The sequence below is a fragment of the Macaca thibetana genome, chromosome 20, assembly GCF_024542745.1.
Source record: "Macaca thibetana thibetana isolate TM-01 chromosome 20, ASM2454274v1, whole genome shotgun sequence".
Taxonomy (NCBI): domain Eukaryota; kingdom Metazoa; phylum Chordata; class Mammalia; order Primates; family Cercopithecidae; genus Macaca; species Macaca thibetana.
This window is the reverse complement of record NC_065597.1, coordinates 67,562,375-67,588,465: the sequence shown is the minus strand read 5'-3', so window position 1 is coordinate 67,588,465 and position 26,091 is coordinate 67,562,375. Positions and strand designations below refer to the sequence as shown.

General features: G+C 43.4%; 1 long non-coding RNA gene across 1 annotated transcript; it reads left to right on the top strand.

Annotated features, from left to right (window-relative positions):
* Nucleotides 1-452: 452 nt before the first annotated feature.
* LOC126944806 (uncharacterized) lies at nucleotides 453-26,091 on the top strand. The gene is made up of 6 exons (XR_007722190.1): nucleotides 453-627; nucleotides 1,251-1,332; nucleotides 2,402-2,542; nucleotides 4,717-4,844; nucleotides 6,552-6,651; nucleotides 25,989-26,091. It is a non-coding gene; the product is annotated as an uncharacterized LOC126944806 (long non-coding RNA).

The following is a 26,091-nucleotide window of genomic DNA, read 5'->3' as shown; positions in this document are numbered from 1 at the left end:
GCTGAGCTGTCACCTTGAATGAAGATATGCTTTGAACTCATGGTGAATTGTGCCTTTTAAATAGGACCGTAACAATGGGAGTAGTTCAGCTTGGTTCACCCTTAGTCAAAAATACTTGTTCCAAGAATTTTTTTCTCCCCTCGATTCAGAGTAACCTGAGGGAGCCCTGCTCTGTAGCAATGGGGTCTATAATAGGTTTATCTTAGGAGGAGTTCTAGTCCCTGATCCTGGAATAATTAAGGAATGTTCTTGATGTCCCTTTTGAATTCCTGCAAAAGGGCACAGTGAATATTCACTGCAGTTTCCTACTGGGTATATGTATATATTATAGATACTTTTTTTTTTTTTTTTTTTGCCTCTGTTCTTCCAACCTATTCTGTTCAACATCTGGCACCACTGTCTTCCCCAGGCTCATCTCCTTCAACATATTTTGTGCTTTAACCGCAGAAAACTGTTTGGAACCTGTCTCTTTGTGTCTGCACATCCCATCCTTTCCAAATGGGATGACCTTTCTCTCTTTTTGCACCAGGAAAACTCGTCCTCAGCAATCAGAAAGAAACTTCCCTTCACCATAATGCCTGATGACTCAGAGGACATTTTTCTCGCCCTGAAATAATCTATTGAGATGTGAGTCTGTTCTTTGTTTCTTGTGCTCTAGGAAGCTCTAATAAATGAGGTACACTTTTTTCTCCTCCATCAAAAGACAGTGGCTGAAACTTTCTTTCCTGAATTTAGGTGTCTAGCCTGCATGGAGCTGGGGTTAAGGTAGTACAGGCATTCTTGACATCCCACCAAACACACGTTAATGAGCACTGTCTTAAGTGATTCTGAGCAGAGCAACTGCTTATTGTTGTCTACAGAGACGTATGCTAAGGAGTACGAAAAAGGAAAGGATCGATTCTATCACAGGAATAGCAGGGTGAGGGTTTATGATAAAGCAAAGCCTGGTTTGGGAATGTCAGAGTGTAGAGAAAGCAGTATCAGGAGATGGGCACACTTTAAGTGGAAATAAAGGAGGCAGGAAGGAAGCTGGAAAGCCAGGAAATTAAATTGAAGGTGAGAGAGGTGAACAAGCCTAGATCCATCTGTAGAGTTCCTAAGGTTTGAGTCAAGATCCAAGTCTGTTCAGCGATATACGGTCTCCAGTTCTATAAAGGGATGGGTCAGAAAATTACCATTGTGTGAATGTTTAATCTATGCCCAGCACAGTGTTAGGTAATTTGATGACAGCAGTTCATTTATTCACCAAGTGACCCTGTGAAGGATGTATTATTAAGCACGCTGCTCAGAAAAGGACACCGAAGCTCAGAGAAGGCCTTTGAGAATCAAAATGTGAGTTCAATTTCAGTATGTCTGAGCGTAAAGATGCTCTTTTTAGTCTACTAGGTCATCTCGCCTTTTGAAGCCAGGGATCTAGGCCATACCTGGTCTCATATAGGTATTGTCCCAGTGGTATCAGCCTCTACCTCACAGGAGAAGGAACCCAGGACAAATAAAGCCCATATCACCATTTGGAGGCACCAAATCAAGTTCTATAATGCCTAGTCCGGTCCTGACCCCTAACAAGATTCCCTCGCTACCCAAGAAGGCAGCGGAGCAGTTAGAAACTTAACTGTCAACCTGGAAATTCTCTAAGCCCTTCTACCTCTCTCAGCCAATTGCTTTTCCCCAGTGTGAGCAGTAAAGGCCTGTTGACACTCATAGGTGGAAGGCTTCCACCTCTCTTGTGGGGATGAATCTTTGGCTAACTGTGTTGAGCCTCTTCTGTCATTATTATTGGTTTCTTTTATGGCCTCCCCTGGAGCTTAAGACTTATTGTAAGTATCAGCCCTGTTAGAAGGTTCCAGAGGGGATCATTGGAGCTTTATGGAAAATTTTCCATCTGCTAAATAACCTTGAGAAAAGAGTTTAGTTACTGACTCCCTGACTCATCTCTCCACCTTCCCAGCCAGTCTCTGGGGGGAGTTTATGTTTCTGACATCAACTAGAACTTGAGAGTTTCGCTCCATGGTTGACATAAAGCATTCATTTAATGACAGAATAAATTGGAGTTTCTGATTGACCTTGTTATGTCCTTGTCATTTAAACCTGTTCAAGTCTGGAGTGCATGCTCCCAATCCACCTAGTATGTGCCTGCCCCCTCCACCCTTACATGCATATAGATGACATTTTGTTTGCCCTCTTTCAGAGTCTGGAAAATAGATACATGGTTCCAGGCTCTAGTTCTTAAATCCCTCATCCTCCATTAAGCTCCTTGAGATTACTCTGTGAATCACTATGGTTTAAGAACACCATGCCTTGAAAAAAATAGATTGATATAAGTATGGATTTAAAGACTTTCTCAGGCTTTATGCTACCCTACAGGTGAGACAGGAGGGGAACTATGTCTTCATTCATCTAGGGATCACATGGGAGCCTGTGAACCACAGCACATTCGACCATCAACCCACCATTTCCCCCCAGAAGTGTCAGAGTTGAGAGTGAGCTGGGTGTACAAGAAGAAGGTGCAAGGCATCAGGGAAGTCACTGAAGCAGGACAAAGGTATGTTGCATTCGGCAAGATTATGCTGGCATGGAACAGCAATGTGACCATAAGTAAATATCCAAAGTGTGGATATTTACTGTAATATTTACTGTAATAATCATTTTTGTACTTGTAAAAATCATGCTACAATTATTTCTTGCAATTTCTCCATGAATAAATATCTTCCACCCATTCTACAGATGCCAAAACTGAATCTCATACAGTTGTATATGTCTTTGTTTTTTTAGATCCTGAGTGTGAGGCTTGACTTTTTACTTTTTGTGTGCCAGGAGATGAACTTGAGGTTAGGGTTCAAGTTAGGCTGGGTGTGGTGATTCATGCCTGTAATCCCAGCACTTTGGGAGGCCAAGGCAGGCCGATCACTTGAGGTCAGGAGTTTGAGACCAGCCTGGCCAACATGGTGAAACCCCGTCTCTACTAAAAATACAAAAATTATCTGAGCATGGTGACATGTGCCTGTCATCCCAGCTACTTGGGAGGCTGAGACAGGAGAATTGCTTAAATCTGGGAGGCAGAGGTTGCAGTGAGGTGAGACTGGCAACTGCACTCCAGCCTGGGCAACACAGCAAAAGTTTGTCTCAAAAAGAAAAAAGAAGAAGAAAGAAAGAAAAAAAAAGAGATTAGGGTTCAAGTTTGTTGAGATTAATTTGAATGATGATTCTGCTAGTGAGTCTGCTAATGATCTTGAGCCCAGGAAGCATTAGGAGCCTAAAGTAAATAGACCCTGGAGCCAATGAGTCTGGATTTGTAGCTTGTCTTCTCTAGTCTGGAAAATGAGAACTATAGTGTTTAGTTTCTGGAGATTTGTTGGGAAGTAAGTGAACTACTATTTTTAAATAGATGCTCAATAATTGTTGGGTCTCTGCTTCTCACAGAATAGTGTCAAATGTTCATTGTTTCTAGTATAGCAAACTGTCTCACCCGTCACCTCTGAACTTCCACAGATGTTTATCCATCCCTATCTTAGAGAACCTGGCAACTTCTACTTGCATTATGCACAAAATTAAGCCTAGTGTTACAAATAGTGGGAACAGGAACTTATCACTGAATGTATTACTCAGGTTTCTCCAGAGAAACAAAACCAATAGGGTATATGTATAGATGATGATAGATAGATAGATAGATAGATAGATAGATAGATAGACAGATATAGATAGATAGATAGATATGTTGATAGATAAACAGATAGAGACAGATATATAGGTAGATAGATAGTTAGATAGAGATATATAAACAGATTTATTATAAGGTATTGAGTTGATGCAATTTTGGAGGCTGACAAGTGCCAATATCTGCAGAGTGAGTCAGCAAGCTGGAGACCCAGGAGAGACAAGAGTGTCATTTCAGTCCAAAGGCCAGCAGGCCTGAAACCCCAAAAAAGCAGCCGATGTCTAAGTTTCAGTTTGGAGGCAGGAAAAAGTCAATTTCCCAGTTCAAAGGCAGTCAGGCAGGAGAAATCTGGGGGAGGGTCAGCCTTTTTGTGCTATTCAAGCCTTCAACAGATTGGATGAAGTCCCCTCACATTAAGGAGTGCCATCTTCTTGACTCAGTCTAATGACTTACATATTAACCTCACCCAAAAGCACCCTCACAAGAATGCTCAGAATAATGTTTCACCAAACATCTGGGCACTCTATGGCCCAATCAAGTGGACACATAAAATCAACCATCACACTGAATAAGTGAACTTCTACAAACTGGGCCCCACTAACTCCTCCTCTACAAACAGACACATCTTTCCCCCATCTTTGTGTTTCTCAGGCCATATTGGTTGCTCCTGCCTGCCTCCAGAGAGTTTCCTCTGGTAATTAGAGCACAGGAGTTAAAAATGTTATCGGCACTTCGTAGTCACTCACAGAGAGCATTAGGACCCAGTGTTCCTTGGGTTCTCCAACCAGCCTCTCTGCACCTGCTCCAGAATCCTCCTGTCATCTGGCTCTTTTCTTTCTGCCTTTTCTATGGAACCTCTGAATCCTACACATTTGATGCTGAAGGTCTTCCTCAAAGCTAATCAGGGTTTTAAAAATGCAGCTCAGCCCGAGTATGGGAGAAAGGAAATTGAGGCTTAGGCATAGCCAGCAACTTCCCCCAGGCTACCCCACTAAGAAACCGTGAATAGGAGATTTGAATACTCTGCATTGCTCTTTGCTCTGCTGGCACTTCTCTTTTAGACACTAGAGAAGCCAGTATTAGAAGATGAAGTGGCACCCCAAAGAAAGAAAAAGATAAACCGTCAGAGGAGATAGGGATTGGAACAGAATAAAAGATAAAGAACTTCCTTCTCCAAGAGCTCTGTTGGGTAAGTCATCAAAAAAAAAAAAAAAAAGGTATACTATTATTTTGTGTGTCTAGCAGTCATAGTAGCATATTTTTTACAACAATCATTGGGTGTGGTAACCTTAAGAAAGGCACTTCCTTGAGGATTTTTAACCTCTAAGAGATCGACGGTCTTGACTCTGGTGAAGTCAGGTGTGTGCTGGGTCTTTCCAGCATTGCCAAGCTACAGAGAGCAGAGGCTGCATCCTCCCCCCTCATCTATCCCCTCATTGCTGATTTTATGGAATCAACCACAGTGACGAATGGCTCTGCATTTGGATGGCTGTCCCAGCTCTGGTCACAGCTGAAGCTCTCTATCACTGTTGACGTATGTGCACTCTGAGAGTTCAAGTGCAATTGGCCATCTGTCCAGGAGGCTGGAGCCATCCTCAGCATTGAAATAGCAATGGAAAGAGCCAGCTCTCCTCCAGCAGGCACCTGGAGCCCAAAGCTTGCAGGCACAGCCTCACCAGCAACTGAACAGGACTGGGAAGGTCCCCAGTTCAGCAGCAGGTAGAAGAAGGGGGTTGTGCAAAATAAATGGGAGTGCACAGCCATTACCTCTGAAAGTGCCCAAGAGAAATGATTCCCAGAGTGAGTGGGGCAAAAGGCAGAGGGCGTGGTTCGTGGCTTCAGTCAAATTTGAATGTATTTGCTCTATTCCCTGCAGGATGTGCGACCTTGAACATGTCACACTATTTTCCAGTTGAACAATTTCTTCAACTGGAAAATAGCAGTAGACTCCTTTTTTTTCCTGCTACTCGGACCATTGTGGGAATTACTGACATGAAAATTGGCTTTGTCCATTAGAGAACAATGTACTGTGGTTAGCACTGTTTCCTCGGTTTGGTCAGCTATGGCCCACCTGCACAACATAGATTTTATTATTTATGGAGGGAAATGAGGGGGGGAAGAACCAGATGGTGTGGCTCAAGCTCATTTTAGGAAAAAAGCAATATAAATATATATATATATATGCCTCAGAAATGTTGATGGAAAAAAGAGCCAAATGAAGATCCTTTACTTTTATTTATTTTTGTTTTCATTTATTTATTTTTTTAAGATAGAGTATCTTTCTGTCACCCAGGCTGGAGTGCAGTGGTGTAATTTTGACTCACTGCAATGTCCACCTCCCGGATTCAAGCAGTTCTCATGCCTCAGCCTCCTGAGTAGCTGTGATTACAGGCACCCGCCACCACACCCGGCTAATTTTTGTATTTTTAGCAGAGACAAAATTTCACCATGTTGGCCAGGCTGGTCTCAAACTCCTGACCTCAGGTGATCCACCTTCCTCAGCCTCCCAATGGTCCTTTACTTTTAATTGAAAGCGTGACACATAATCAGGGAAAATTTAAGTAGCACCTATAATCCCAGCACTTTGGGAGGCTGAGGCAGGCGGATTGCCTGAGCTCAGGAGTTCGTGACCAGCCTGGGCAACATGGTAAAATCCCATCTCTACTAAAATACAAAAAATTAGCCGAGCATGGCAGCGTGCACCTGTAGTCCCAGCTACTCAGGAGGCTGAGGCAGGAAAATTGCTTGAACTCAGGAGGCGGAGGTTGCAGTGAGCTGAGATCGCGCCACTACACTCCAGCCTGGGCGACAGAGCGAGGCTTCATCTCAAAAAATAAACAAATAAATAAATATAAAGCCATAATAAATAAATAAATCTTCTCTCTCCCTTCCTCAGACTACCAGGTCTCCCTCTCCCATGAAACCACTGTTGCTAGTTTCCTGTATATCCTTCAAGTAACAATCAATGTGTGGACAAGAGGAGCATTCTATAAAAGGTACTTTTTACTTCGCTTTTTATCACTAAGTATCTCTTGTTCCTTATCCTAACGTTTATATCTGTCTCCACCTTTGCCTGACTGTGCAGTATTCCATCTTATGAATGTACCATTATTTATTGTATCAGTTTCTTCTTCCGTAACAAGTCTTTTGTTATTATAAACAATGCAGCAAAAACAAACATATTACAAAAATCATTCTTTGTGCACATATAGCAAATGGTGGGATAAAAGCCTGGCTGAGTATGATACAGACACATTTATTCCCAGTTTGACAAACCGATCGGCCCTTCCAGCAACAATGTATCCAGGTATCTGTTTACACATAGCAGCACCAAGAGATTTTACTTTTCCCTTCCGGAGCATTTGCCCATAGTATCTATGTATATTTTTATTTATGTTTTGTCTTTTGGTTTTGTTGAGGGGTTGGGGGCGGAAATGCTGTCAAGATAAATGAACCATGAAACCCAATTTATAAAAGAGCTACGCTCAATTGCGGCAAATGCAGGGATACTTGCATCTCAAATGCACCCCTTCAATGACGTCTGTGGGGAGCCTATGGAGGCAGCTGCCTCACCAAGAAGGCCTCTTGCCTTTTTATTTTTGCAAATATTCAGCAGGGATGGAGGGAACTGCGTCTGGTCTCTCCACTTTCGTCCTGGAGAGAAGAGGACATGAAGGAGAACAGAAGGCAAGGACAATACATTCCACTCACATTTCTAAGAAGTCCATGACCGGAAGCTGCCACAAAAATAATGCAAAGGTCTGTCACCACTCACAGACGCGAGGCCTCACAGGAAGCCCACTTGAGCTGAGAGGTGAAGTTGTTCCCTGTAGATGCGCACATGAAAATGAGATAAATAGTGAACTCTTTGAAGGTAATTTATCCACCCCTCACTACCTGCCTTCCCAGATACACAGACAAGCCTGTGTTTGCCACAAGCAGAAAAGAAAGGAGAGATAGGCTGCAATCCCTTCGAGGCTACCCCGGGTCAACTTTATCAAAATGATAAAATGTTTTGGGTCTTGGCAGCCCCCCTGGGCTGACTCTGGGTTGGGCTTCCTGAGGTATTAAGGGGTGAAAGAGGTGAGTGCACGGCTCTTCCTGGTGCATCCCAGGGGCATCTCTTATGTCGCCGCTGATAGCAGTTTTATCAAGATAAATCTAGTGCTGCTCTGGAAGGATATTAATAAATTATCTAGTAATGAAAAATGTGAGAGGAACCATACTCTTACATCAGGCCTGTGATGATTACTTTGATAGATGCACTGGCAAGATTTCCTTGACAAGGCAGAAATGAGAAACACGACACATAAACCTTTAAGGGTGACCTCAGAGGAAAACAGAAGTTGCTGGATGATACAGAAGCAGAAACGGGAAAACCAGAGCTCCGAGGCACCGTGTGTCAACCACCAGATGGATTAGCTCTGCTGATCAACCAATCATGGAGTGTGGAGCCAGAGGCAGAAAGGGAGAAGAATAGAGAAATAAAAGGGAGGGAAGAAGACACAAAAGGCTTAGCTGTAGTCACAGCAGTGTGGGCTCTCGATTGACACGGACCTCGGTTGGAATCCCAGGTCTTTCTGGAACATTGCTGGAATACTCTAAGCCTCAGTTTCATCATCTGTCAATGAAAAGTATGGTAATAGCACTATAATATGGTTTGGCTCTGTGTCCCCACCCAAATCTCATCTCAAACTGTAATCCCCACATGCTGGGGGAGAGGCCTGGTGGGAGGTGATTGGATCACGGGGGTGGTTTCCCTGTGCTGTTCTCATGATAGCGTTCTCACGAGATGTGGTTGTTTGACAAGTGTGTGGCTCTTCCCCCTTCTCTCTCTCTCTCCAGTAAGACGTGCCTTGCTGCCCCTTTGCCTTCAGCCATGATTGTAAGTTCCTTGGGGCCTCCCCAGCCATGTAGAACTGTGAATCCATTAAACTTTTTTTTTTTTTTTTTTTTTTAAATAAACTGCCCAGTCTCAAGTAGTTCTTTATGGCAGTGTGAGAATAGGCTAATGCACACCAAAATTGCAGAGTTGTGGGGGACTGCATACAATAATAATTGGAAAGCTTTGGGAAGCAGTAAGTACTCATAAACAATAGCATAATCACTTAAAGTAGTGGGGTCTATGTGAAGAGCTGAGAACTGTGGTTATGTTTACTATGAAAGAAGCAGAAACTAAGATGAAGCTGTTGAAAAGGGGGACCTGGGTGCTCAATGTTCCTTAACACAAATCATTGAGTTCCTGTTGCTCTGTTAGATTCTGGGGATGCTAACTGAAATTGGGCATTGCTTCACTCCATAAGGAACACAAATTCTAGTGTGGGAGACAAATGTATTAGTAGACAAGTAATCAAAATAAAGTAGAATAAGGGCTAGAAGAAAGAAGAGCACAAACTTACGGGGTGGTTTTTGAATCAGACTGAGGGAAGGCTTGCTTGGAGAAGGAAACTTGAAATGGAATTTTGCTGATAAATAGGACTCATCGATGGAGTGAAGAATGGGAAATGTTAAAGATGTTTCTGGTAGAGCAAATTTACAAGAAAAAAATCTGGGAATGGCATGGGATTTGGTGCAATTGTGGTACAGGATGGAAACCAGGGAGTATCCACCAAAAAGAAGAAGTTAGAGAAGTAAACCTGGCCAGATTAATTGAAGTCACGTTGCGAGCATGTGTGCAATAATGTAGTGAAAAATCACTGACTTTTTAGCATCTGTTTCTCCCCTATGTTAGCAACTGCTCCTTCATTCACTTTCAGACACTTTCCTTTCCAGCACTCCCATTGATTTTTGAGCTGCAGAACTGCACACAGAAGGCTGGGGGCAGGGCAGAAGAGCAGGCGGAGTCCTCAGAGGCACACTCACCTCCTAATTATTTGTATCTGAACCTCCATGAGTACATGGTGCAGCTCACTGAAGGCTAGGGGGGCATAAGGACTAAGAGACAGCTTCAAAAAATCTGAAAATAACTGGGCACGGTGGCTCACACCTGTAATCCCAGCACTTTGGGAGGATGAGACAGGTGGATCACCTGAAGTCAGGAGTTCAAGACCAGCCTGACCAACATGGTAAAACCCCATGTCTACCAAAAATACAAAAACTAGACAGGCATGCTGGCCTGTGTATGTAATCCCAGCTACTCGGGAGGCTGAGGCACAAGAATCACTTGAACTTGGGAGGTTGAGGTTGTAGTGAGCTGAGAATGAGCTATTGCATTCCAGCCTGGGCAACAGTGTGAGACTCTGACTCAAAAAAAAAAAAAAAAAAAAAAAAAGAAGAAGAAGTGAAAATATGCAGGTGGGCTGTAGAGCAGAAAGAGTTCTCCAAGGTCCAAAGAGCTGGAGCCTTGGTAGTGAAGGAGAGACACAGATCGAAGAAGTCATGCGAGGACTCAGATCCCAAGCCCTGCTGAAGGAAGAATCTTGATCTTACGTTCAAATCATTTAAAACCAATGGTGAACTGAAGGACACTGAAGCTGCAACCCAACCCAAACCCAGTAAAATTAGGATGAGATTAAAGGGAATGAACCCTTCCACTCTAAAGTGGATGTCTGAGAAGGGACAGAATAAACCATTTTCTGGGGTAGTATTTCTTGACTCAGGCTCTAGTCATCTTGTATATACAATGTCTTTCTTTTTTCTTTTTTTTCTTTTTTGAGATGGAGTCTCACTCTGTCCCCCAGGCTGGAGTACAGTGGCACAATCTCAGCTCCCTGCAATTTCCACTTCCCAGGTTCAAGTAATTCTCCCATCTCAGCCTCTCAAGTAGCTGGGATGGGATTGCAGGTGTTCACCACTACCTCTGGCTAATTTTTGTATTTTAGGTACAGACAGCATTTCACCACGTTGGCCAGGCTGGTCTCGAACTCCTGATCTCAAGTGATCTGCCTGCTTGGCCTTCCAAAATGCTGGAATTACAGGTGAGAGCCACCACATCCAGCCCACAATGCTTTTCAAATACAATTCTAAGATATTTAAAAAGTAGGCAAATGTGCTCAAATTAGCTAGAGAAAAAAAAAACTGATTGATAAACACACAAATGACCTAAATGTTAGAATTAGCAAAAAACACTTTAAGATAACTACTATCAATATGTTAAAGAATCTAGTGGGAAAATTGAACAATATGCATAAATAGAAGGGGAATTAAAACAGAAACGTTAAAATACTACAAAAGAAACAACTGGAAATGTTAGAACTGAAAAATATAATAGCTCTAAGAAAGAATCCAAACCCAAATGCCCATCAATGATGGACTCGATAAATAAAATGTGGCAAATATACACCATGGAATACTATGCAGCCATAAAAAAGAATGAGTTCACGTCCTTTGCCAGGGACATGGATGGAGGTGGAAACCATCATCCTCAGCAAACTAACACAGGAATGGAGAACCAGACACCACATGTTCTCACTCATAAGTGGGAGTTGAACAATGAGAACACATAGTCACAGGGAGGGGACCATCACACACCGGGGTCTGTCAGGGGGTGGGGGGCAAAGGGAGGGAGAGCATTAGGACAAATACCTAATGCATGCGGGACTTAAAACCTAGATGACGGGTTGACAGGTGCAGCAAACCACCATGGCACATGTACACCTATGTAACAAACCTGCACGTTCTGCACATGTATCCCAGAACTTAAAGTAAAATTAAAAAAAAAAAAATCCATCAAATGAGCTTCACTGTAGCCTGAAATAGAATAAAAATATAATAAAAAGTAAAAGTCAATAAAATTATCTATACTGATTCATCAAGAAAAAGAAAAGGAGCATCAGAGACCTGCAGGACAAAATCAAACAGTATAATTTATGTATAACTGGGGCAGGTGTGGTGGCTCACACCTGTAATTCCAGCACTTTGGGAGGCCTAGGTAGGCAGATCGTTTGAGGTCACGAGTTCGAGACCAGCTGGAAGTGGTGGTGTGTGCCTGTAGTCTCAGCTACTTGAGAGACTGAGGCAAGAGAATCGCTTGAACCCAGGAGGGGGAGGTTGCAGTGAGCCAAGATTGCGCCACTCCACTCCAGCCTGGGACACACAGTGTGACTTTATCTCAAAAAACAAAATTTTATATGTATATACAGAGAGAGAGAGAGCACGAGAGCGAGAGAGAGAGTCCCCATAGAAAAATGAAAGAAAAATAGTACAGAAGAAATATTGGAAGATAAAAGAGGAGAATTATCCAATTCAAAATACAGTGTCAATCCACAAAACCCAGAAGCTTAACAAACATTTAGCAAGATAAATAAAAAGCAAATTACACGTAGACACATTGCCCTCCAATTCCAGAACACAAAAGACGTAGTGAAAAACCTTAAAAGTATCCCAGAAAAAAAATACGTCTTACAGCAAGAGAACGACGAGAGTTGGCTGATAGATACTTAATCAGAGAGAAGGCAAGTCAAAAGACATTTGAATAACATCTTTGAAGTTGTAGAATTTAATTAATTAACACATCTATCAACCTCAAATTTTCTACACTGCAAAAATGTCTTTAAAAATGAAAGAAAATTGAGAATATTTTCCATTAACAAGAGGTAAGAAATTTTGGCTTCAGCAGATGCACAGCAGAAGAAACGGGGAAGGTTGAATGGTGGAGGCTCATATATTATCTACAGATAGAAGTGCAAAAAAGTAAACATGTTGGTAAATACAAACAACGATTTATTTTTTTTCTTATATTTTTATTTTTTAAAGCTCAAGTGAATTTTTATTTTAAAATATTGAATTAACAACCTAAAGGAAGCATGATTCTAAGGTCTTGTGGGTTGACAACCCATTTAGAAATAGCGGGTATGAACACAATCGTGCAAGAGCAAGGTACAGATGGAGTAGTATTGCTACAGTAGGTAGCTGGTCAGGTAGCAGCACGGCAGGAGAGGGCTCCCTCCTATACATACCAGGACTGTCGGGCAGCGATCAGGTGATGGTCGGATGGCTGTTACACTGTCTCGCTAAAGTAATCATTGGTCACAGCTGGCGTCAGGAGAAGGCGGTCTCCTAGTTGATAGAAAACATCTGAAACCGGTGACCAGCAGCTTCCTGATAAGATCTCAGGAGTGGGAAGAAGTAACGCAAGTAAGGCGGATTTCCAGGCAACGTCCTGTAAGTATGCCAGTGTAGAAAACCCCCAAGCAAGAGGTCGAGCCGTGCACTTGGTCGCTCCAGTGGCCTGCTTGGCCCTCTTTCAAGTGGACTTTCCTTCCTTTCATTCCTGCTCTCAAGCCTTTTAATACACTTTCCCTCCTGCTCTAAAACTTGCTTGGTCTCTCCTTCTGCCTTTTGACCCTCAGGAGAATTATTTCTTCTGAGGAGACAACAATTGAATTGAGGTTGCTGCAGACCCTTATGGGTAACTACTACCACCGCTAACAGCATGATTGGAAAGTCCTTTTAGTGTTTGTGTAGGGGCATTATAGCATTTAAAGGTAGATGGTATTTTTACTAGAGACAAAGTTGCACTATTAGCTGGGTGTGGTGGCGGGGTCTGCAGTCCCAGCTACTCAGGAGGCTGAGGCAGGAGAATTTGTTGAACCTGTGAAGTGGAGGCTGCAGTGAGCCAAGATTGTGCCACTGTACTCCAGCCTGGGCAACAAAGCAAGACTCCAACTCAATAAAAATAAAAATAAAAAACAAAATAAATAAAGGTAGACAGTAATGTTAAAGATGCACATTATAAACCTGACGACATCACTAAACTGAACAGAGCATTACTGCCTTTAAGGCCTTGGACGGATTTGATGAGTTCCACCCGAGTTACGAAGGGTACTCTGCTTTAGTTAAAATTAACTGATTGTAAATGTTAATTGCATCTAAAAAAAATTTGGTTTTTTTGAGACAAAGTCACACTCTGTCACCTAGGGTTACCTGTGAAAACGCACGGTCTCTGAGACATGCTCCAAATCTTCTGAATTACATTCTCTGGATGGGACGCTAGAATCTGCATGCACCATCAGGCTAGTTGATTCTGAGACACTGAGAAAACTAAAATCAGAGCTGTACCTATAGTAACAATAGGAGGAGACCAGCAGCAGGAGGAAGCCACAGAATGATTTGACAGAGGAAGAACTCACAGAACTTGGCAAAGACCTGCTTGTAGGAGTGAGAAAGAGGAAGGTCAGCTCTGCAGTCCCTGCTATGGGGGCATTTAAGGCTCCTGCTGCTCAAGTGATAATAATGGCTCGCACGTATTCATTCCTTACTATGTGCAAAATACCTGCTGGTTATTACCTCACTGAATCCTCATGATACCTTCCTGAGGTTTCAATGTTTTAATAGAAATGATGAGTTGGAGCCAGTGTGCATCAGCTCATTGGAGCTGACGTTGCACATTGCCTCCTATCTTTGCATTCACCAATATTACACTGGTAACTTAAATCATAGTGTTTGGGCATGGTGACTCATGCCTGTAATCCCAGCTCTTTGGGAGGCCGAAGGTGGACCACCTGAGGTCACAAGTTCAAGACCAGCCTGGCCAACATGGTGAAATCCCATCTCTACTAAAAATATAAAAATTAGCGGGGCGTGGTGGCAGGTGCCTGTAATCCGAACCCCTCGGGAGGCTGAGGCCGGAGAATCACTTGAATCCAGGAGGTGGAGGTTGCAGTGAGCTGAGATCACGCCACTGCAGTCAAGCCTGAGCAACAGAGTGAGATTCCATCTCAAAAAAAGGAAAGTCAGCCATGGTGGAAATATTTACACCACAGAAATTGGCAAATATTACAAACTAGGTCCTTCTTTTTTTTTTTTTTTTTTTTTTTGAAATCCACGTATTAAACCTTAACAGCACACCACTAAATGTAAGTTCCATGAAGACAGTGACACTATTTGCAGGTTTTTTGTTTTTTTTTTTTTTTTTTTTTTTTTTTTTTGAGATGGAGTCTCGCTGTGTCTCCCAGGCTGGAGTGCAGTGGCGTGATCTCGGCTCACTGCAAGCTCCGCCTCCCGGGTTCACGCCATTCTCCCGCCTCAGCCTCCCAAGTAGCTGAGACTACAGGCGCCCGCCACCACGCCCGGCTAGTTTTTTGTATTTTTAGTAGAGACGGGGTTTCACCATGTTAGCCAGGATAATTGCAGGTTTTTTTAACTCTCGCAACTAGGGGTAAAAAAACTCCTGTGCTCAAGCAATTCTCCACAGTGCCTTGCACAAAACAGATGTTTCATAAATGTTAAATTCATTAATCAGGTTTGCTTAATATCCTCATTTTTAACTCAGAAAACGGAGGCTCAGAGATGTTGTCACTTGCCGAAGTGTTACCACTGGAGGATGTCTAGGTTCTTGGCATTTTGAACAAAGAATTGGGCAAAAACACACAAAGCAAGGAAAGAATGAAGCAATAAAAGCAGAGATGTACTGAAAACGAAAGTACACTCCACAGGGTGGGAGCAGGTCCAAGCGTAGGGGCTCAAGAGCCCGCACACAGAACCTTCTCTGGTCCAAATACCCGCTAGAGGTTTCCCACTGGCCACTTGGAGCTCACCTCAGGTAAATGAAGCCGTGGCTCGCCATCAGTCTGATTGGTTGTGAAAAGCAAGCAACCAGAGACTGAAGCGAAAGTACCTCTTTGTTGGCACCAAGAAATAATTCAGGACATGGACCCATGTGGGTGGGTTAAGGAGTGGAAAGTGTAATAGAAGTAAGAAGAGAGGTGAGCAGAGAAGTCTGAAAAAGGAGGGAGGCTTCAGACCACAGCAGATTTTATTTATTTATTTATTTATTTATTTATTTTTGAGATGGAGTCTCCCTGTGTCGCCCAGGCTGGAGTGCAGTGGCGCGATCTCGGCTCACTGCAAGCTCTGCCTCCTGGGTTCACGCCCTTATCCTGCCTCAGTCTCCCAAGTAGCTGGGACTATAGGCGCCCGCCGCCACGCCCGGCTAATTTTTTGCATTTTTAGTAGAGATGGGGTGTCACTGAGTTAGCCAGGATGGTCTCCATCTCCTGACCTTGTGATCCGCCCACCTCGGCCTCCCAAAGTGCTGGGATTACAGGCGTGAGCCACCGCGCCCGGCCCCCAGCGGATTTTATAGGCAGGCTGGAGAAGGTGGTGTCTGATTTGCATAGGGCTCACAGATTGGTTCGATCAAGTATGACTTTGACACAGCGTGTGCGGAAGGCTGTTCGCCTCACCCTGATCTTCTTATGCAAATGGTCTTTCCAGTTGATTGGTGCCGTCTTGTCTGCTCTTTACTGTACACGTGGCTGACAAAGAGAAGGGAAGATGGTGCAACCATGTTGAACGTGTCTAGTTCCTAGTAACTGCCCGCATTCACCCGGGCGAACTCCCCCAGTGTTTGTGTATGTCTCCAGCTCAACTTTACAGGCTGCTCTTTGTGAGAAAATGATTTGAGGCTGCTTTTCATTAAAGAGAAAAGCCTTACAGAGGACTCCCATACCCTTACTATCCGTTTAAGTGATTTCCTCATAACTCATAAATCACCTCCGAAAGGATTCTAAGGGAGAATCACCACGATCAAGACCCAGGGCAGCTTGGGGAACTACAGGTCTCAAGAGAGCCGGCTTGTTTTACAAGCATCCTTGACACATTCCCCTCCGTATGACATGGGTCTGACAAAAATAAATTCTCTCTGGGCCCACAACTACTTAATTAGGCTATACTCAAATATCTCCAGACTTCAGAACCACAATGGAAGCAGATTAAAGCCAATCCCAGCCAACAGGAAGGGGTAGGGTTGCCGCTAGCAGTATTTCCTCTTTGCTCAGTAACCCACTTCTGGCCCTAAATCTGTATTATTCTTCCAGGAGGATGGTCACGATTAAAGGATTCCTTCTGCAGCTGAGGCTCAGTGATAAGGGCTTTCTGTTCAGACCCTCCTAAACTACAAAAAGAAAAAAAAAATCATAATTTTGTATCAAGTTGGGTTCTGTATTTTTACTGAGGTTTTGGGGTGGAGACAAAGCAGGCTTGGAAAATTGGGTTTGATAAAAGAAGCAGGTACCTAATTTGTTTGATGGCTTTTTGATGGGGGGAGTCAATTATACAGTATTGTTAGTTAATCGCTCTTAATTTTGAGACACACCAACCAACTTGCAGGGAAGGGACCAGGTATTTATTAAGTCGTACTGTGTGCCAGGCACAGTGCACTGTGGCCTATATGTTACCTCTTATTCACATGAAAATGACGTAAAGTTTGATGTTATTAACCCCTATTTTATGGTGAGGAAACTGCACACTGCAGGAGTTTAATGCCTTGCCCAAGGTCATATGGCTAGTGAGTGACAGAACTGATAAAGCAGCCAGGCGCAGTGGCTCAGGCCTGTAATCCCAGCACTTTAGGAGCCTGAGGCAGAGGATTGCTTGAGCACAGGAATTTAAGACCAGCCTGGGGAACAGAGTGAGATTCCATCTCTACAGAAAATAAAAACTTAGCTGGGTATGGTGGTGCACACCTGTGGCCCAGGCTACTCAGGAGGCTGAGGTGGGATGGTCTCTTGAGCCCAGAAGATTGAGGCTGCAGGGAGCTATGATTGCACCACTGCACTGCAGCCTGGGTGACAAAGCAAGAAGCCTGTCTCAAAATCCAACAAACAAACAAAACCCCTAAAGCAATCCAAGCATTCTGAATCCACAGTTCAAAGGATTTCATCCACTTGCTGCCTCCATGATCTGGAACATCAGTGGTCAATCTTTTGACTTCCCTGGGCCACATTGGAAGAAGAAGAATGGGCCACACAGAAAATACACTAACACTAATGACAGCTGATGATCTAAAAAAACAATCACAAAAAAAGTTTCCTAATGAAACTGCCTTTGCAAAAATCATACCTGAACACATTATGACAGTGAAAGAGATCAGACCTAAGTGACTTCATCTTGCTTCTAACCTCTAAACTGTCCTGGTTCATTCCTGGGCATCAACCAAACTAGCTTTGGGAAGGAATTTAGTATATAGTTTATATAATAGCCCTTCCCAAAAGGCTAAACTGTTCTTGTAAAACAAATGAAAGGCCACCACCCACCAAGTCAAGATGAGAGGGACAGGAATTCTAAGTATTACCAACCATTATTGCAGAGGCCATAAGATGTGCAACTTCCCCAATTATTCTTGAAGGTACATCGCTCTTGTGAACCTAAGATTGACTTTTTGAGATGTCTTTTCAGACTTTTGCATTTCTGATGACCAGATGGCCCCACCTGAACCTGCCAACCAGTTCTGTGGCCCTTACCCAGGAATGGGCTCAGCAGCCCAGACGAGAACAGTTTCGACTCCCTGTGAGTTCATCCCCAAGCCAACCAATCGGTATACTCCTGATTCGCTGGTCCGCCTACCCACCAAATTATCCTTAAAAACTCTGATTCTCAAGTTTTCATAAAGACTGATTTGGGTAATAAAAAAAACTCTGGTCTCCTGCACAGCTGACTCTGCGTGGATTACTCTTTCTCTATTGCAATTGCCCCGTTTAATCAATGGGCTCTGTCTAGGCAGCCGGCACGGTGAACCCTTGGGCAGTTACAGTCATGTTTTAAGAAAGTTTGCAAATTTGTGGCCAGGCGCAGTGGCTCACACCTGTAATCACAGCAGTTTGGGAGGCAGAGGCGGGCAGCTCACCTGAGGTCGGGAGTTCGAGACCAGCCTGGCCAATGTGGTGAAACCCCGTCTCTACTAAAAATGCAAAAATTAGCTAGGCGTGGTGGCGGGAACCTGTAATCCCAGCTACTTGGGAGGCTGAGGTAAGAGAATTGCTCGAACTCGGGAGACAGAGGTTGCAGTGAGCTGAGATTGCGCCATTGCACTCCAGCCTGGGCGACAGAGAAAGACTCCATCTCGGAAAAAAAAAAAAAAAAAAAGACAGTTTGGGAATTTGTGTTGGGCCACATTCAAAGCCATCCCGGACTACATGCGGCCCACAGGCTGCAGGTTGAACAAGCTTGGCCTAGAATCTGAGCCAGGACTTCCCATCAACAGAATTTCCCTGAACAGAATCTGAAGGAAGCAATGCTGGACCTTGGTCTATGCGGTGACTTTCAACTAAAAGGAGAGGCGGCGGTGGTGTGATTGTTGTATCTACTCAACTCCCAGGAGATACTTGACAATGTCTGGAAATGCTTTCTGTTATTGTCCGAGGCCTTTGAACCAGAGGGACTCCATTTTGCGTGAGGGCTGGAAAATGAGGCGGGGACTTGCTGGGCAGCTTTCCCAGAAAGTTAGACATTCCGAGCCTCTAGATGTGTAAGGTTAAGGGAACCAATTAATCAGGTTTACTAAACAGACCCAGACTTGGGAGTGTCCAGATATCCCAGTATCTGGAGAACAGAGACATTCCTCATTTTGCTTTAAAAATAATATCGATTCTTGCAAAATATAGTAATTAAGAAAATTAATCCTTTATCACAAACCCTTGTAGGAGAGCACATCTCCCCATATATTCAAGCGTTGTACCTAAGGCGGACAGGTTCTCCTGTTACTTTCAGAAACGCCCTACTCTGTCTATAGAGTAGCTGTTCTTTCACCACTTGACTTTCTTGATAAACTTGCTTTTACTTTGCACTGTGGACTCGCCCTGAATTCTTTCTCGTGCGAGATCCAAGAACACTCTCTTGGCGTCTGGATCGGGACCCCCTTTCCTGTAACATTATCACAACAGAGGGGTCGGGAGTGCTAGTGGTATCCAGTGGGAAGAAGTCAGGGATGATGCTGAACATTTTACAGTGATCAGGATATCCGTCAACAAAAAAGAATGATGCAGCCCACAGTGTCGATGGTGTCCAGGCTGATAAATCCTGGTCTTTAGTGACCAGATGTTTTTCTCTTCCCAGAAATAATCCCCCTGGAGAGGAGAGGACTCAATCCACAATGGTGGCATTTCAGGCAAATATTTAGGGTGATATTTGGGGATATAAAAATCTTACTCTGAATCGCTTGCAACATTTTTTTTTTTTTTTTTTTTTTGAGACGATGTCTCGCTCTGTCGCCCAAGCTGGAGTGCAGTGGTGCGATCTCGGCTCACTGCAAACTCTGCCTCCAGGGTTCATGCCATTCTCCTGCCTCAGCCTCCCAAGCTGGGACTACAGGTGCCAGCCACCACGCCCAGCTAATTTTTTTGTATTTTTAGTAGAGACAGGGTTTCACCGTGTTAGCCAGGATGGTCTCGATCTCCTGACCTTGTGATCCGCCTGCCTCAGCCTCCCAAAGTTCCGGGATTATAGGCGTGAGCCATCGTGCCCGGCCACTTGCAACCTTTTGAAACTGGCTTCCCAATCTGTTTCCTGTACCCACCCACCCAATCCCATCTCTTTCCCCAGTTACTAGTTGAAAATTCTTACAAATCTTAAGGTTTCATCAAAAATATTATATAGTGTTCTCTGGCTGGGCGTGGTGGCTCATGCCTGTAATCCCAGGACTTTGGGAAGCCGAGGTGGGCAGATCACCTAAGATGAGGAGTACGAGACCATCCTGGTCAACATATAGTGAAACCCTGTCTCTACTAGAAAAATACAAAAATTAGTTGAACGTGCTGGTGCATGCCTGTAGTCCCAGCTACTTGGGAAGCTGAGGCAGGAGAATCGCTTGAACCCAGGAGGCAGAGGTTGCAGTGAGCCAAGATTGTGCCTCTGCACTCCAGCCTGGCAACAAAGCAAGACTCTATCTCTAAAACATGTGTGTGTGTGTATATATGTATGTGTATAGATAGTGTTCTCTATCAACTCATTGCCTGGCTTTGAGCTTCTTCACTTTTGTTAAGAATTAAAACAAAACAGTCTTTAAAAATGAAAATAAAAACAAAACTTTAATGTTTTTATTACCAAAGTAATATGTGTTCACTGCTAAAAATTTAGGAAATAGAAGCAAAGACAGGCAAATAAAATTCTATGGCCAACCCATCACTCAGAAATAACTTTATAATATTTTGGAAAACAAACTTCAAGTGTTTTTTTTTTATATAAATACTTAGGTAAATGAAATTATTCAAAGAGGCCCTGCAATAATCAGGAAGGCATGCAAATTGCCGCAAATATAATAAACATAATAAATAACAGTAGCAACAGTAGCAGAACTACAAGCTAACACTTCTGTAGTACAGCTTCTATGCCAGATGCTCTTCGAAGCCATTTACATTTAGGAGTTTACTTAATCCTCTCGACAATGCTACAAGGTGGGTGTTATTATAGTTCCCATTTTCAAGATGAGAACACTGCTACAACACAGACCATATTGGAAAGGACCAAGCTTACCTGTAGCTTCTCAGGAATGCACCTGATGTCTGCAAGATGAGGCAGGCATTCCTTCTGCTTTCTTCCAGTCACCTTTTGAAACCACCATTGCAAGATTACAACTGAGAAAATTATAATAGTTAAAGAGATCTGCCCTAACCAACTCCATCTTGCTTCTAGGTTAGAGTCTAACCTGTCCTTGTTCGTTCCTGGGTGTAGGCTGAACTAACTTTGGGAGGCACTTAGTTCATAGTTTAACTTTGAAACAAAGAAGACAATAGCCCTTTTCCAAAACAAAGCCCCCTTCCTGCCTGGGGACTAGACTTCCTTTGTAGGACTAACAAATTAGCCACAAGATTAGAAATTCTGGTTTAGGAGTCATGTAGCTGGAGGCTACAAAATTCTGACCCTCCCCAGATTGCTCCTGGGGAGAGCAACACTGTTGCAAAACCTAAGATCAGTGCTTGAGATATTTTGTAGACCCTGCACTTGATGGATCAGCTGGTAGCACCTAGATGGATAAACTGGCTTATCTGGTCTTAGGGCCTTCAACCCAGGAACTGACTCAGCAGAAGACAGCTTCCACTCCCTAGGATTTCATCTCCTACCCAACCAATCAGTACTCCCAACTCACTCCCTGTCCCTCATCCACAAAATTGTCCTTCAAGACTCCTATCCTGGAATGGTCAGGGAGACTGATTTGAGTCACAGTAAAACCCAAATCTACCAAACAGCCAGCTCTGCATGAATTAAACTCTTTCCCTATGGCAATTCCCCTGTTTTGATAAATTAGCTGTGTCTAGGCAGCAGGCAAGGTGAACCCCTTGGGTGGTTACACTTTTCATATAACTTCCCACTTCCCGATACTAAAAGCTGTGTTAGTTTCCCCTGGCTGCTGTAATAAATTGACCACACACCCCATAGCTTAAAACAACAGAAATTTATTCTCTCAAGTGTTGGAGGTCAGAAGTCAATATTGCTGTGCCAGCAGGGCTACCAAAAAGTTCTAAGGGAGAATGTATCTTTCGTCTGTTCCAGTTTCTGGGAGCTGTCAACATTCCATGGCTTATGGCCCCATCTCTCTCTACTACATCCTCAGATTGCATTCTCCTCTGTGGGTTCTTCCAAAACTTCTTTCCCTCCACCTTTATTCCTTCTTGCATTTCTAGTCTCCCCCCAGCTTCTCAGCTTCGTCATGTCCCAAGTCCTCTAGGCTGTAAATCTCATTTCATGTGTCCACCCCTGCAATCCACATCATCTGTCTGGTTGACTCTGAATCTTAACAATCTTCAAAGCGTGGTTCTTGGAAGGAAATTCAGATTTCTCTTGCTAACACTGGCTGTTTCTCACGGCATAACTCAAGGCTCATTCCCTGTGAAGAGAGAGGATGGAGAGCAATGGCTGAAGAGTGCAAAGAGAGGCAGAGGAATTTGATTTCCTTCTTTCACAGTGACTTTTGTTATTTTCCTGCCAATTAACTCACTTGACCAAGGGAAAATCTATTAAATCAGCTCAGCACCACTTTCAGCCATCCTGGACTTCTCTTTGGCACAACTGAAGAAGAAATATTTTTCAGGGAGAAGAGAAATTACTTATTGAGAGAGTCAATCCTTTAAAACAACAACAACAACAAAAAAAAACTCATCCCTCTGATTTTCGAATCCCTCTCTTCGAAACCACCATTACAAAATTATGACTGAGACAGTGACAGAGACCTGACCTAACCAACTTCATCTTGTTTCTAACCTCCAAGCTGTCCTTGTTCATTCCTGGGCGAAGGCTGAACTAGCTTTGGGAGGAACTTAGTCTATAGTTGAAAACAAAGATGATAACAGCCCTTTCTCAAAACAAATTATTTTTGTTTTGTTTTCTCAAAACAAAAATCACTACTGTATAGCCTAAGACTGGTGCTTGAGATATATTGCAGACCCTGCACTTGATGGATCCGCTGGCACCAATCATAAACTGGTTCATCAGATCTTGTGGCCCCCACCAAGGAACTGACTCATGCAAGAAGATAGCTTTGACTTCCTATGATTTCCTCTCTGACGTGATCAATCGGCACTCCCAACTCACTGGCTGCCCCCCACTCATCAAATTATCCTTAAAAACTCTGATTCCCAAATGCTTGGGGAAACTGATCTGAGTGAAAATAAAACCCTGGTCTCCCACACAGCCAGCTCTGTATGAATTACTCTTTCTCCATGGCAATTCCCCTATCTTGATAAATGGGCTGTGTCTACGCAGCAGACAAGGTGAACCCACTGGGTGGTTACATCTTTTCAAACCCCAGAGATGGGCAGACAAGGGACTTTCTGCTTTTTAAAGTTACTGTGATGTACTCTTTAACTCAAGAAAGCAAAGTCAGGACTGCGAGTGAGCCCTTCATCAGATGACACAGACATTCTTGTGTTTGCGTTCTGGGCACTCAGTGCCATCACGTGTCAGGGCAGGTAATTAAATAACAAAGCAGAAACTAATGGGGAACAGCATGGATGGCATAGTGGACAAGAACTCAAGCCTGCAGCAAAGAGAGACATAATTTTGTTCCATGAGCTGCACACTCCTGAGTTCCACTTTATTGCAAAACAGACCCCATTTCAATCAAATATTTTATATGTATGCATATATCTTTGTACTTTGGAAATGAGAACATCTTCATATTCTTAACTGGTATTAAGTTTACAGTGTTGGAGGTTTCATTTGCATAATAAAATGCTATGCAAGAGGAGATGAGGGTTAATCAAAGGGTTTTATCACTCTTTTTAATTATCTTCATTATGCCAGAACAAGATGTAAATTTTAATTCTACCTTGTTAGCTAGCAGATTCTACCAAACTTTGGATATCCTAATCATCTGTCATTTTTAATAGGCACAGATGCCAGTGATTTTAGCAAACTAAATGCCCTAAATATTGTAAGCTTTATTAATTTGATTGATAGATCACTTCATATCATTTAGCAATTATTAATGTTAAACATACGGTGTGTGTGCGCACCTGAGACGGAGGCCCCTGTGAACCCCAAATGTGCCCCCTCAGTTTTCCTTCCTCATCCCGTTCTTTTATCAGTCTACATTTGAAGTTCCTCTCTGTTCACACAGCCCCTCTTTTTTCTCCTTCTCCTCCATCAAATCTGTAGCCACAGCTTGGAATTTGTGAGTCGTTGTTTTGCATTGACCTACACTCTCTCTAAGTGCCTGAAAGGATAAGGCAACGTGTTCTTAGCTCACAGAGAGGACAGATTTTCAAGGGGTGGACACAGTGGGGGTGCCTCTGCAGGTGTTGGGTTTATCTGCTAAGCTAATCATAGAGGAGTCAGATGAGGTCTTCGTCCCAAGGTTGGGGTACCAAAGGCATGGCCTGCAGATCACATTTAAGCGAGTACATTGCTGGGGTGTAAACACCGATGGTAACTCCCTTTGGGCTCCAGGAGGTAAGCACTAATGCAATAAGAGGTGGCTGCTGGTCGCAGTGGCTCACTCTAGTAATCTCAGCATTTTGGGGGCCGAGGCGGGTGGATCACCTGAGGTCAGGAGTTTGAGACCAGCCTGGACACATAGTGAAACCCCATCTCTACTAAAATTACAAAAATTAGCCAGGCGTGGTGGCGCGTGCCTGTAATCCCAGCTACTCAGGAGGCTGAGGCAGGAGAATTGCTTGAACCCTGGAGGCAGAGGTTGCAGTGAGCCGAGATTGTACCATTGCACTCCAGCCTGGGTGACAAGAGTGAAACTTTCTGTCTCAAAAGAAAAAAAAAAAAGAAATTGCAGGTGCCTTTGCATGCAGTCTGTCTCTTTCTCTCTCTCGTGTGCACGTACACACACACACACACACACACACACACACACTCACATGTTATTATAATACCAGCCGATGGCAAAAACCTCAGGCCTCCCTTTCTGTGCAAAGCCTGATTAGTCGTTAACTTCAGCATCTACTCTTGGTTTGAAAACAATTGGAGAAGCTGTCACATCACATGCTTCGCCCAACCAATGAATACCATGTCAAGAGGTCATGTTGAGTGTCAGTCTTCCAGTTCTGCAGAAACTATAAAGCTGATCCACTCTAAAAAAAAATTGCCATAGTTGCTGGAGCCAAGAGACTCAAGCTACCTGTCACCTCATGGCCAGAGAATCCAACCAGCTCCCTTTTAAAGTTATGCACCAGGGAACAGATGCTAAACGTGTGGCATCCTTGTGGCAATGGCACAAAATAAATGGCCCAGTTAAAATCCAATTGTCTTAAAGTTTCCCTCAAACAGGACATTTTTACTATGACATATAAAATTCCTCTTGCAACAAGTGTCTTTTTAGTTAAAATCAATAAATGTTCTTTTTATAAAATCAAAGTGATTAGTGGTTTGGGTAGTTGTGTGTGTGAGTGTGTGCACGATTTTATATGAGTTAAAAATAAATGCGGAGTGGAGGGAATGGACCAGTTACTAAGATTATAATATAGTCCCTTTACAGAGATGCAGGAACCCTATAACAGCACTGTGCAATAGAACTTTCTGTGACAATACAAATATTTTATACCTGTGCCATCCAACATGGTAGCTACTCACGCATGGAGTAATTGGCATCTGGCTAGTGCAACAGAGAAACTGAATTTTTAATTTTATTTAATATTAAGTAATATAAATTTAACTTTAAATAGCTGTATGTGGGCCAGGGGCAGTGGCTCATGCCTATAATCCCAGCAATTTGGGAGGCCAAGGCAGGAGGATAACTGAAGGCCGGGAATTCAAGAATAGCCTAGGCAACATAGCAAGTCCCCATTTCTACAAAACAAAAAGCTTTAGCTGGGCATGGTGGCATGTACATGTAATCCCAGCTACTCAGAAGACTGAGGTAAGAAGGTATCACTTGAGCCCAGGAGTTCAAGGCTGCAGTGAGCTGTGATCATGCCACTGCACTCCAACCTGGACAACAGAACAAGACCTTCTCTTTAAATAAGTAAATAGCCATACGTGGCTGGTCTCTGGCATATTGGACAATACCACCCTATTTTAATCCCAGCCTGGAACTGAGACCCTCAGGGAGTTCTTATGCTACAGATGGGCCTTGTCTCCTCCTTGGACAAGTTATTGTCAACCTATTCCCAAGGTCCAGGAGGTTGGGGCAACCATCTCATTGTTTTTTATCATTTCCTTCATTTTTCAGTGAGTGAGCATCAGTTATGCACCTAGCCTTGTGCTAGACATTGAGAAATCAAATACAGTGATGATGGCCCCAGAAGATCGCAGTGGGGAAGACAGACTAGAAA